This window comes from Ovis canadensis, chromosome 16 (genome assembly GCF_042477335.2).
Source record: "Ovis canadensis isolate MfBH-ARS-UI-01 breed Bighorn chromosome 16, ARS-UI_OviCan_v2, whole genome shotgun sequence".
Taxonomy (NCBI): domain Eukaryota; kingdom Metazoa; phylum Chordata; class Mammalia; order Artiodactyla; family Bovidae; genus Ovis; species Ovis canadensis.
In genome coordinates this window covers 45,442,556-45,455,102 of record NC_091260.1, presented here as the reverse complement: position 1 = coordinate 45,455,102, position 12,547 = coordinate 45,442,556, and the positions used below count along the sequence as shown (strand labels likewise).

Genomic DNA, 12,547 nt, shown 5'->3' with positions numbered 1-12,547 from the left:
GAAATCCATAGCAAAGAAGCAAAGATTATTATAGGGAAGCTAGTACAATTCAGGAGGGCCTCCCTGGTGGCTCAGTGGTAAAGAATCAGTCTGCCAATGCAGGAGATGTGGGTTTGATCCCTGGGTTGGGAAGATCCTCTGGAGAAGGAAATGGCAACCCACTCCAGTATTCTTGCCTGGAGAATCCCATGGACAGAGGAGCCTAGTGGGTAACAGCCCATAGGGTTGCAAAGAGTCCAGTACAATTTAGCAACTAAACAACAATGAAATGTACAATTTAGGACAAATTATCTGATGCTTTGGGATTGAGCTGATGCAAATAGGAACTGGAAACATGGTAATATTTGTTCACTACAGTCTCTTTGGAGGGACAGCACTTTGGCTTCCTTGGCATGGGATGCTGTTAGTCTGGCTACAGAGGTCTGAATGTGGGGCTTGGGTTCCCGTAAGGATCCTGATTGGCCCTCTGTTAGCCCAGATCCTTGGGCTTGGTGGCTTTATCATGGTCCATTGAAATCAGATGTGAGGTTACATCAATGTTTTATCTGGACGTCAGTAACAAAGATTATCACTGCCATGTCTTTTCAGTTCAGAAAACTCACTTCTGTTCTCTACATGTTAAATAGAAGGCCGTTATATTGTTAATGTCTGGCTAAGCAGACTGCTTATTAAATACACAGGGCTCATAGGCACAACTATTGCCTAAGAAAGCCCAGCAAATCTAGCTAAATACTCCTATTCCCAGGCTTCCCTGATGACTCAGATGTTAAAGAATCTACCAGCAGCGTGGGAGACCTGGGTTCAATTCCTGAGTCAGGAACATCCCCTGGAGAAGTGAATGACAGTCCACTCCAGTATTCTTGCTTGGAGAATCCCATGGACAGAGGAGCCTGGCAGGCTACAGTCCATGGGGTCATAAAGAGTCAGACACAAGGAGCAACTAACAGCACCCAGCTGATAATCCTCATCTGTCATCCCATAAATTTCATGTCAAGAGAATTTTCTAGAGAAGATGATCATAAGAAGATTCAGGTAGACAGGAAGCAGGTTGTGAAAACTCTGGCATGTTTTACCACTGTATGAGGGTTCTCCAGAGAAACAGAACCAATAGAATGTGTATACATAGGGAAGGAGATTGAAGGAATTAGTTCACACCATTATGGAAGCTGCTGCTGCTGCTAAGTCACTTCAGTCGTGTCCAGCTCTGTGCGACCCCATAGACGGCAGCCCACCAGGCTCCCCCGCCCCTGGGATTCTCCAGGCAAGAACACTGGAGTGGGTTGCCATTTCCTTCTCCAATGCATGAAAGTGAAAAGTGAAAGTGAAGTTGCTCAGTCGTGTACGACTCTTAGCGACCCCATGGACTGCAGCCTACCAGGCTCCTCCATCCATGGGATTTTCCAGGCAAGAGTACTGGAGTAGGGTGCCATCACTTTCTACGATTATGGAAGCTAGTAAGCTCAAAATCTGCAGGGTGGGCTAGAGCTCTGGAGCAGAGCTGATGTTGCACTTCAAACTCAGCTGTCTCTTGCGGCATTCTCCCTGACTGCGAGGTTGGTCTTTTGTTTCATTCAGTCCGTCAGCTGGTTTAGTGAGTCCACCCACATTCCAAAAGGCAATCTGCATAAAGTCTACTGATGTAAGTGTTAATCTCATCAAAAAAACACCCTGAGAATAGTGTTTGACCATGTATCTGGGCACTGTGACCCAGTCCAATGAACGTATAAAATTAACCTAATGCCAAGTGGGAGCATTCTCTTCTCTGGAACCAACAACAAAAACACTTGGTGAGTGCTTTGTATCTATCAGGTGCTGTGTAGAACATAAACATCACACTGCAAGTTTGGTTTGGTCTTTGCTGGGAATAATGAGCACTTTGCTGTATGCATTTTTTAGCACTTTGGTAATATAACAGTTCTGGGCCAGTAGCAAGTACACAGACTGCTCAGTGCCAGTGACAAGGGACTTCATAATGATGTGTTTGAAGCCAAGGCTCTGAGAAGCAAGCAGTTAATAGATTTCCATTTGACAGTATCTGGGAACATTAATCAGAAGGATCCCTACCATGTTCAGCTCATACACTTGGTTGGAGCAGAAGCCACAACCACAGAAGTCCTTATTTACCCTCCTTTATCTCATCTCACTATTGCAAAAAGGAGAAGGGGGTCTCAGAGGATGAGATGGTTAGATAGCATCACCAACTCAATGGACATGACTCTGAGCAAACTCTGGAAGATGGTGAAGGACAGGGGAGCCTGCATGCTACAGCCCTGGGGTCACAAAGAGTTGGACACGACTCGTAGACTGAACAACAACATCATTGCCAAATCATCTTAAATAGCTGGTGTTCTGACCACTCTCTCAAAAATCATCTTATTAGCCCAAGGATTGATTTTTAGATGCCTTAGCCACATGATCAGAGACCTGTGATATTACCCCAACCTACTTAGCCATCTGAATTTTCTGCCAAGCTTCAAACCGAACTGCTCCTGTGCCTTCAAAATATCTCATTTGTTTCTGCCCAACAATTTGTTGTTCATGTTATTCTCTTCACAGTGATCTCTCTCTCTCTCTGTTTCATCCTCTCAGTCTACTCATCATTTGAGGCTCAGCTCAAAGGCCACGACGTCAGACTCCACAGTGCCTGCTCCTGTCTGATCCTTCTCCTGCATCTGCTCCCTCTCCAGCTGGAAGCTCTCTTTTCCTTCCCCTGGCATTTCCTCAGTGCATTTATGAAAAGTCTCATACTTTCTCTCACTTAAGTTTTTCATGAGTATTATCTAACTGTATATGGCCTACATGTGGGAACGAAGTCCACAGTCTCCCCAGTAGCTTCTCTGCGGTGCCTTGCAGATGCTGAGCACTCTGCTCTGTGAGATCTTGTTGAGAGAAATCAAAATAAGGGGCCTGATGTGTAAACCCTCATTCTGACTTATTAGTTTCATCAAGAAAAGAATTTTTATTTATTTATTCTTTTGCATATCATCCAGAGAACTTAGCAGTGTGCTGGGCTATAGTGGGCATTCGGTAATTTATAATTGTTGGATTTATTCTGTATGTGATAAAGTCGTTTTGGATGCATTCAGACTAAACTGGAATTGATGATACAAGTTTCAAAAGGTAACCTTATTGATAAAGGCACTGTGGTATCTTTGGGGTTTCTCAGGTGGCTCGCTGGTAAAGAATCTACCAGCCAATTCAGGAAACGCAGGAGACGTGGGTTCAGTTCCTAGGTTGAGAAGATCCCCTGGAGGGGGAAAAGGCAACCCACTCCAGTATTCTTTCTGGGAAAATCACATGGACGGAGGAGTCTGGCGGGCTACACTTCATGGGGTTGCAGTGTTGGGCACAACTGAATGACTGAGCACACAGGCATGCGTGATATCTTTAAAGGCCAGCAGATACAAAAATGAGTCAATCATGAGTGAGAATCATTGATGGAATTGTGCCACCATCAAGCTCTACAGGATTGACACTGATGTCAATAGAGAATAACCCACTCTGAGAGCAGGCATAGCTAGCTCTCTGTACTGAACCAGCAGTGTGAGTGTGACCTTTTTCTGGGGTAAAGACTTGGTAGTCTGGTAATCATTGTGGTTTTTAGAATCTGTTTTCATTTGTAAACTTGACGTGACTCTGATTTTCTATTTCCTCCATCTCTGGTGGTGACTTTTCTGAAGATATTCTTGATATCTCCTGATTCAAATCACAGCAAAAAACTATACAGTAGAAAATAAGAGAACACTGTAAAGCAACTATACTCCAATAAAAAATTTTTTTAAAAAGATTTGCCCAAAGGATCTTAGTGATGGAATTGTTTATATCTAAACAGTGGTGATGGTCACAAAGCTACACATGTGATAAATAAATAAATCACCACAAAAGAGATTCAGGTAAATATCAAGAGAGAGTGCCTATGATGTCTGATTTGAAAAGTGTACTTCAATCAACACTGACTTTGTTATTAATTTATTTTTAATTGGAGGATAATTGCTTTACAGTGTTGCCGTGGTTTCTGCCATACATCAAGGTGAATCAGCCATAGGTATACATATGTCCTCTGCCTCCTGAACCTCCCTCCCACTTCCTACCCCATCCCACCCTTTTAGGTTGTCACAGGGCACTGAGTTTGTGTTCCCTGTGCTATACAGCAAGTTCCCGCTGGCTATCTATTCTGCATATGGTAATGTGTATGTTTCAGTGCTACTTTCCTGATTTGTCCCATCCTCTCCTTCCCCCACTGTGTCCACAAGTCTGATCACTATGTCTGCATCTCCATTGCTGCCCTGAATATAGGTTCATCAGTACCAGGCTCAACGTCGCACCAGTCAGAATGGTCATCATCAAAAAGTCTACAAACAGTAAATGCTGGAGAGGGTGTGGAGAAAAGGCAACCCTCTTGCACTAGAAGGGAATGTAAATTGAAACATTGACTTTTATGTCATACATTATGTTTAATAAGGAGGGTCTGACTTAAGCTCAGTGTGTTTGAGAATAGAGCATATTTTTGTTTGCTGGTTGGTTTCAATGTATTTTAAAGTCCTTATTGAGGTAATTGACTAATAATATTGTGTACGTTTTTGTGAGGATCTGCTTTATTGACTATGCCAAAGCCTTTGACTGTGTGGATCACAAGAAAACTGTGGAAAATTCTGAAAGAGATGGGAATACCAGACCACCTGACCTGCCTCTTGAGAAACCTGTATGCAGGTCAGGAAGCAACAGTTAGAACATGGAACAACAGACTGGTTCCAAATAGGAAAAGGAGTATGTCAAGGCTGTATATTATCACCCTGCTTATTTAACTTGCATGCAGAGTACATCATGAGAAACGCTGGGCTGGAAGAAACAGAAGCTGGAATCAAGATTGCCAAGAGAAATATCAATAACCTCTGATATGCAGATGACACCACCCTTATGGCAGAAAGTGAAGAAGAGCTAAAAAGCCTCTTGATGGAAGTGAAAGAGGAGAGTGAAAAAGTTGGCTTAAAGCTCAACATTCAGAAAATGAAGATCATGGCATCTGGTCCCATCACTTCATGGGAAATAGATGGCGAAACAGTGGAAACAGTGTCAGACTTTATTTTTTGGGCTCCAGAATCACTGCAGATGGTGATTGCAGCCATGAAATGAAAAGATGCTTACTCCTTGGAAGAAAAGTTATGACCAACCTAGATAGCATATTCAAAAGCAGAGACATTAGTTTGCCAACTAAGGTCCATCTAGTCAAGGCTATGGTTTTTCCAGTGGTCATGTATGGATGTGAGAGTTGGACTGTGAAGAAGGCTGAGCGCCAAAGAATTGATGCGTTTGAACTGTGGTGTTGGAGAAGACTCTTGAGAGTCCCTTGGACTGCAAGGAGATCCAACCAGTCCATTCTGAAGGAGATCAGCCCTGGGATTTCTTTGGAAGGAATGATGCTAAAGCTGAAAGTTCAGTACTTTGGGCACCTCATGCGAAGAGTTGACTCATTGGAAAAGACTGATGCTGGGAGGGATTGGGGGCAGGAGGAGAAGGGGACGACAGAGGAAGAGATGGCTGGATGGCATCACTGACTCAATGGATGTGAGTCTGAGTGAACTCCGGAAGTTGGTGATGGACAGGGAGGCCTGGCGTGCTGCAATTCATGGGGTCGCAAAGAGTCGGACACGACTGAGCAACTGAACTGAACTGAACTGATATATGTAAACATATTGTAAAATGGTTACCGTATGAATGTTAGTTAACACATCCATCACCTCCCATTTGTGTGTGGGATGGAGAACATGTAAGAGCTATTCTCTTAGCAAATTTCAAGTGTGCAATACAGTATTGTTAACTGTAGTCACCATGCTGTACATTAGTCCTCCAGGACTTGTTCATTTTATAAGTGAAGATTCACACCCTTTTACAAATTTCTCCCTAATTCACCCAACTCCCAACCCTTCTAGCCACCATTGTACTTTATTTTTATGAGTTCACCTCTTTTAGATTCTGTGTAAGTGAGATTGTCCAGTATTTTTCTTTCACAAGAGAGGCTTACAACGGAGCAGTTGAAGCCAAAGCATGGTTAAGCAAAGCAGTCACAAGCAGTGAGTACGCTTACTGTGGATGGGAGCCAGAGTTGCCGCAGGAGGCGGAACCGCCTAGGACACCCATTTGTCTGCTTATCTGCACAGGTTAGGCAGCAGCAGTTGGCTGAACTTGGCAAACCTATATTCCGTATGGAGTGCCTGCATGAGCCAGGCACCAGGAGGCGATGAAGGGCAGGCACCGGCTTTGGGAGCACACAGCCTGAAGCCATTTAATCGAGTTCACAACTAACCCCAGAGGGAAGCAGGAGAGATGGAGGCGGCAGAGGCTCACCGTCCTGGAGGGTCATGGAAGGCTTGGAAGATATGCCTTTTAAGCTGATTCTTGAAAGGCCCACCAGGTAGAGAAAAAGGGGAAGGGAGTTCTTAAAGGGCCAGCTCATAACTCATGGACCTATAAAAGAAGATGGTGTGTTTGATAAGCGATTTAAGGTGGCTGAACCAGAGGATGTTTTGAGGGTAGGCGAAGAGAAACGAGGTTGGAAAAGTTGATAAGAGTTCATACATTGCCCCAGGGATCTCAGCCCTTTTCTGGCGCACCAGTAGGTAGGTAGTTGCACCAGTATTTCTTATGTAGGTAAATGACACGATCAGAATTGTTATTTTTAGAGGTAAAACCACAGATAATCAGTCAGATCCATCCCATCTGCCTTCACTAATTAAGTTTGTTGTAAGACTTGCCGGTTCTCTCAGCGGTATCTTGCCTAAACAATCAGATGTTTGCCCAAGTTATCTCTTAGGAACTTGGAGTCAGCAGCCTCTAGTTGGTACTGAGCTGGTTGAGACTGGATAGGACTACAGACCCTTCACCTGGGCATGCTTGTGTCTGCTTGGTGACCTTTTGACATCGGAGGGCGAAAACTCCACCCTCAGAAGGTTCAGAGACCTGTAGACTAGTTACACCTGTGCAGAAGGGGGATTCCCGCACCTTTTTCTAATCACTGTTCCCCACGCCTCCCATGCTGCGTCTCTATATCCCAGCCCCTCCTCCTCGGGAGGTGGATTGAGGATTTGTTCCCTCTCCTCACTTGGTTGCTTTGCTGCAAACCTTGGTGTCTCAGCATTTTGCTTTGCTGTGCATCCTGGCAAGACAAACCTGGTACAATGACAAAACGACAGCTCACTAGGAAGAAGAGAGAGGAATGGATTGCGTTGACTGACAGGTAGGGCAGAAGTGTGTGTTTTTGTTTTTGTTTTTAAATAATAAACCAAATGAGCAATAGCTTGTCTTACTCTTACACGATGAATGGGAATTTCCAGCATCTTTATAGGCTGAAAGGAAGCCTGGTATCGATCACCAAATCTTTTGAGATGTCAATATAACACAACGCCATAGTCCATGTTTTGAGGTGAGTCATCCCTGTAGTGTGTGAAAAGAAATAAAAGTGCAGACAGATAAGTGATTGCAGGGTTCTGTCATAGGGAGTCAAGAAACCAAACCGGATATTTAAGCTGTGGCTATTGATATTGGCAAGGGTTCAGCTCCAGGGAAAATAACTGCTCTGAGTTAGTGGTGGTGATGAAAGTGACATAAATAGAGTGGTCTGTTCCTTTTTGTCCTGTTGCAGAGAGAGGAAGCTTTAAACCTAATAAGATGGGCTCTTGTGAACAGCTTATTCCTTCAGTTACTGTTTACAGCTCTTTGCAGCAGTGACCTAGGGATCTCCCTCCTAGGTAGATGAGACCTGATCATTTGTTCCTCTGAAATGTTTCTAGACATTGCTCTGTAAAAAACTGATTTTTGAGCTTTTAGGGAATTTTATTCCCAATTTATATAGGAATAGAACTTTGAAAATCACAAAGTCATTTGTTGACCAAGTGTTTATTGAACTGATGACTTATCTCAGTGGTGTGGGAGGGACTCACCAATCCTTTGCTTTCAGGGAATTTACAATGCAATGCAAATGTTGCAGGAGAGTTACTCAACTTAGTTCTTGATGCTATGATCCTCTTTTTCCTAACACTTCTGTTGAGGAAGCATTTGGAACACTTAACAGTGTTGGAGCCCAAACTGTGTTGCCAGTTCATTGGCAAGAAAAGTAGCGTTTATAGTAAAGTTTTGCTAGGTCAGCATCTTGGGTAAAAACCCTGGTTCTTTCTCTCCTGGTAGCTTCAGGTTGCTTTAGTCTTTGAGCCACTATTTCCTCTCTGTAGAATTCATAGATTAGACCAGAACTCTGGCTGCCTAATAGAATCACCTGAAAGCTTACCCTTGATGAATTGAGGCAGACTAGTGAGCTCCTCGGAGAGGGCAATGGCACCCTACTCCAGTACTCTTGCCTGGAGAATCCCAGGGACGGGGGAGACTGGTGGGCTACCATCTGTGGGGTCGCACAGAGTCAGACACGACTGAAGCGACTTAGCAGTAACAGTGTAGCTCCTGGGTGATTCTGTTTTTCTTTTTTAAGCTAGGACTGAAACTCACCAGATTAGGCTGGCGTTCCCAACTGAAAATCTACAGGTGAGTTTAATATGCACATGGATATGGAGCTTAATAATCTTTTAAATTAGTTGTCAACGTTTAAAAATTTCCAGTTTCTCTTGGAAAAATGGAAAGATTGGGCAGCAATTGGGTTTGTAATTCTGAGTGGTAAAAATTCAACAAAATAAACCCCAGTTTCTACCTGGCTTATTTCACTTATTTGTGTTACCTTCCTGGCCTTTGGAGGCATTTTCATTTGAACTTGAAGGTCTCTAAAGTCTCACATTATTTAAATTGCTTGTTTCCAAAGCCAGAAAACTGGTGCAAACAAATGGCACCTTTATCTATAAGCTGGCTGTTATATTAAAGGGAATTTAATCTTTGAAGATGGAAAAACCCCAGGGTCCAGTGGAAGGAGAGAGAATGTGTTAACAGCAGAACTCTACGTGCTACTATTTATAGGATGCACGCTGGGGGCAAGTGGGAAGGGGAGGAAGGGGATTAATTCATCTTCCTGGGATTTTTAATGATAATTTCCCCCTTCTTTTTCATTATTTCCTGTTTGAGTGCTGGATCATTAGTTGGGATGTGACTGGCCCTCCCAAGGGAGCAGAGAGGCAATTATCAGGTTTTGCTCACTTTCTTGTGAGATTTTTGCTGTGGAAACAAGCCTCTCAAGAGTCTCGCTCACCTTCAGTTTCTTGTGTCTTCCTGAGAGCAAATACCTGGATGGAAGGGCTGATTTGTGTGGCTTATTGGTAGCTGCCTATCTTGATATTTAAGTGGGTGTATTTGAATTAATAAGATTTTACTTTTTACAGATTGAAAATAAGTACTTGGTTGGTATAAGACCTCTTGCCCAAAGTGAGTAATCCTTTGTGCCTTGCTCTATTTTTCTTACTTTAACTAAGAGTGATGGTACTTAAGGGTACAAACTTGTAAAGAGAAGTAAATAAGCAATTTACTTATTGCAGTGAATATAGATAATTATACTATAATTGAGTAATGTGATACATATTGCTGTTAGCATTCATACTATATATAAATATATGTGTGTCAAAGCGATCTACTGTATACCTATGGTATGTTATATATGGTGATAATAATAAATAGCATTTAATGACTTCTAGGTACTTTTCATAGATATCTGATTTATTCCTCACAACTCTATGAACTAGATGCTGTTTATTATTTCTGTTTTTTAGATGAGGAACAATGAGGTGCAAAGCCAGTTATTTGATTTCCCATATGTCATCGCTAGGTTAAGTGAGATCCATTAACCTGTATAACCAGATCTCTGTTTTTGGCAAATTCAAATATGTATTGGTTGTGACCAAGACATGTCACATTGTTGTATGTTAAATATATTTTCTCCCTAGTTCCACCAGTGACTTCACTGGATTTATTGTTATTGTCTATTGATGTTATTTACACATGGTGGACTACAAAATTTCATGCAACTACAAAAATCTTGAATTTATCTATCTTATAAACTATATATCCTCCCTTAAAAAAAAATTTGCAGTGATAACTCAAGCAAATTACTTCTTATCCACATGACCATGGGCCTCTCTACTAGTTTTCTTGCTGGAAAAATGGAGATTATAATATACACCTGATCTCTGTCCACAAGGGTATTTCCAGGGTAAAGTATGATCATGAGTGAAATGTATTTCATCAACTCTAGAAATTACCTGTGTGTATCTTAAGTACGCTATGTTCATTGTGATGCAGAATATGAGATGATCATTCTTTTGTTATAGAATTGTTGTTTGTTAAAAAATAATCCATGGAGATTTTTCCATTTGAGAGATTTAGTCCCATTAAAGGCTTTTAGATTGGTTGGACAATGTGAATTTATCTCTGAAACCCAGGCTGAAAGTTGATTTCGTTTTCCTACTGATTTCCTGCAGAGTCCCCTTCCACACTGTCTCAAGGCAACTGCTGCTAAGCTGTCTTCAGTGTGGATGGATAATGTGATGGATTAATTTCTCTAGTTGAAGCCATATCTATTTTTTGGTGCTGAAAGGTTGCTTGTATACATTCAACCTCTGTATATATGTCAACCGCTGTTGACACATGATGTGAATCTGCCCTTAGATGATAGCTCATACTAACTTGTCAGGCAAAGATTTATTGGGACTGGCAGGGAAATGAGGGCACAGTTTTGCTTGGCTGCTAAGTAATTTAAATTATAAATTGAGCTCATTTTTTTATGTGTGATTGTGTGCTTGTCATAACTAATTATCTTGCTGCAAAAGTCGTGTCTGACTTTTCACGGCCCCATAGACCGCCAAGCTCCTCTGTCCATGGGATTTTCCAAGAAAGTATCCTGGAGTGGGTTGCCATTTCTTCCTCCAGGGAATCTTCCTGATCCAGGGATCAAACCCATATCTTCGACGTATTCTACATTGGGAGGCAAACTCTTTACCATTGCGCCACCTGGGATGGCCAGAGGTAGCAGCCTTTTAAAGTAAAAAAGCCATTTTGAGTTTATTTTCGTGTGCGGTGTTAGAAAGTGATCTAGTTTCATTCTTTTACAAGTGGTTGACCAGTTTTCCCAGCACCACTCAAAATGGATTAAAGATCTAAATGTAAGACCAGAAACTATGAAACTCCTAGAGGAGAACATAAGCAAAACACTCTCCAACATAAATCACAGCAGGATCCTCTATGATCCACCTCCCAGAATTCTGGAAATAAAAGCAAAAATAAACAAATGGGATCTAATTAAAATTAAAAGCTTCTGCACAACAAAGGAAAATATAAGCAAGGTGAAAAGACAGCCTTCTGAATGGGAGAAAATAATAGCAAATGAAACAACTGACAAACAACTAATCTCAAAAATATACAAGCAACTTATGCAACTCAATTCCAGAAAAATAAACGACCCAATCAAAAAATGGGCCAAAGAACTAAATAGGCATTTCTCCAAAGAAGACATACGGATGGCTAACAAACACATGAAAAGATGCTCAACATCACTCATTATCAGAGAAATGCAAATCAAGACCACAATGAGGTACCACTTCACACCAGTCAGAATGGCTGCGATCCAAAAGTCTGCAAGCAATAAATGCTGGAGAGGGTGTGGAGAAAAGGGAACCCTCCTACACTGTTGGTGGGAATGCAAACTAGTACAACCACTATGGAGAACAGTGTGGAGATTCCTTAAAAAATTGCAAATAGAACTGTCTTAGGACCCAGCAATCCCACCACTGGGCATACACACCGAGGAAACCAGAATTGAAAGAGACACATGTACCCCCAATGTTCATCACAACACTGTTTATAATAGCCAGGACATGGAAACAACCTAGATGTCCATCAGCAGATGAATGGATAAGAAAGCTGTGGTACATATACACAATGGAGTATTACTCAGCCATTAAAAAGAATTCATTTGAATCAGTTCTGATGAGATGGATGAAACTGGAGCCGATTATACAGAGTGAAGTAAGCCAGAAAGAAAAACACCAATACAGTATACTAACACATATATATGGAATTTAGAAAGATGGCAATGATGACCCTGTATGCAAGACAGGAAAAAAGACACAGATGTGTATAGTGGACTTTTGGACTCAGAGGGAGAGGGAGAGGGTGGGATGATTTGGGAGAATGGCATTGAAACATGTATACTATCATGTAAGAATCGAATCACCAGTCTATGTCCGATGCAGGATACAGCATGCTTGGGGCTGGTGCATGGGGATGACTCAGAGGGATGTTGTGGAGAGGGACATGGGAGGGGGGTTCATGTTTGGGATTGCATGTACACCCATGGTGGATTCATGTCAATGTATGGCAAAACCAATACAGTATTGTAAAGTAAAATAAAGTAAAAATAAAAATATATTAAAAAAAAAACTTCAATATTGACTCATTAAATGAAAAAAAAATAAAGTGAAAAAGCTGAAATCGGATTCATAATCTTAGGTCTCCATCCCTGTGGTGTTTTCCACATATGTATGTGTATGCATATCTTCATATCAATATGAATATGTATGTATGATGTATGCATACTTACTGTAACTAGTGCTATATATAATAA

At 41.8% G+C, this 12,547-nt stretch overlaps 1 protein-coding gene across 9 annotated transcripts in view; it reads left to right on the top strand.

The window, feature by feature from the left end:
- The window catches only part of GHR (growth hormone receptor), a 298,640-nt gene that overhangs the window by 25,283 nt on the left and 260,810 nt on the right, over positions 1 to 12,547 (top strand). For 2 of the 9 annotated variants that reach the window (XM_069556436.1, XM_069556437.1), the window contains exons 2-3: positions 8,484 to 8,532; positions 9,315 to 9,357. The exons of 5 other annotated variants lie outside the window; for them this stretch is intronic. The gene's annotated coding sequence lies outside the window, so the exon portion shown is untranslated. Of the gene's footprint in view, positions 1 to 8,479; positions 8,533 to 9,314; positions 9,358 to 12,547 lie in introns of those variants that run through there. 2 more of the 9 variants (XM_069556439.1, XM_069556443.1) reach the window with 2 other exon arrangements.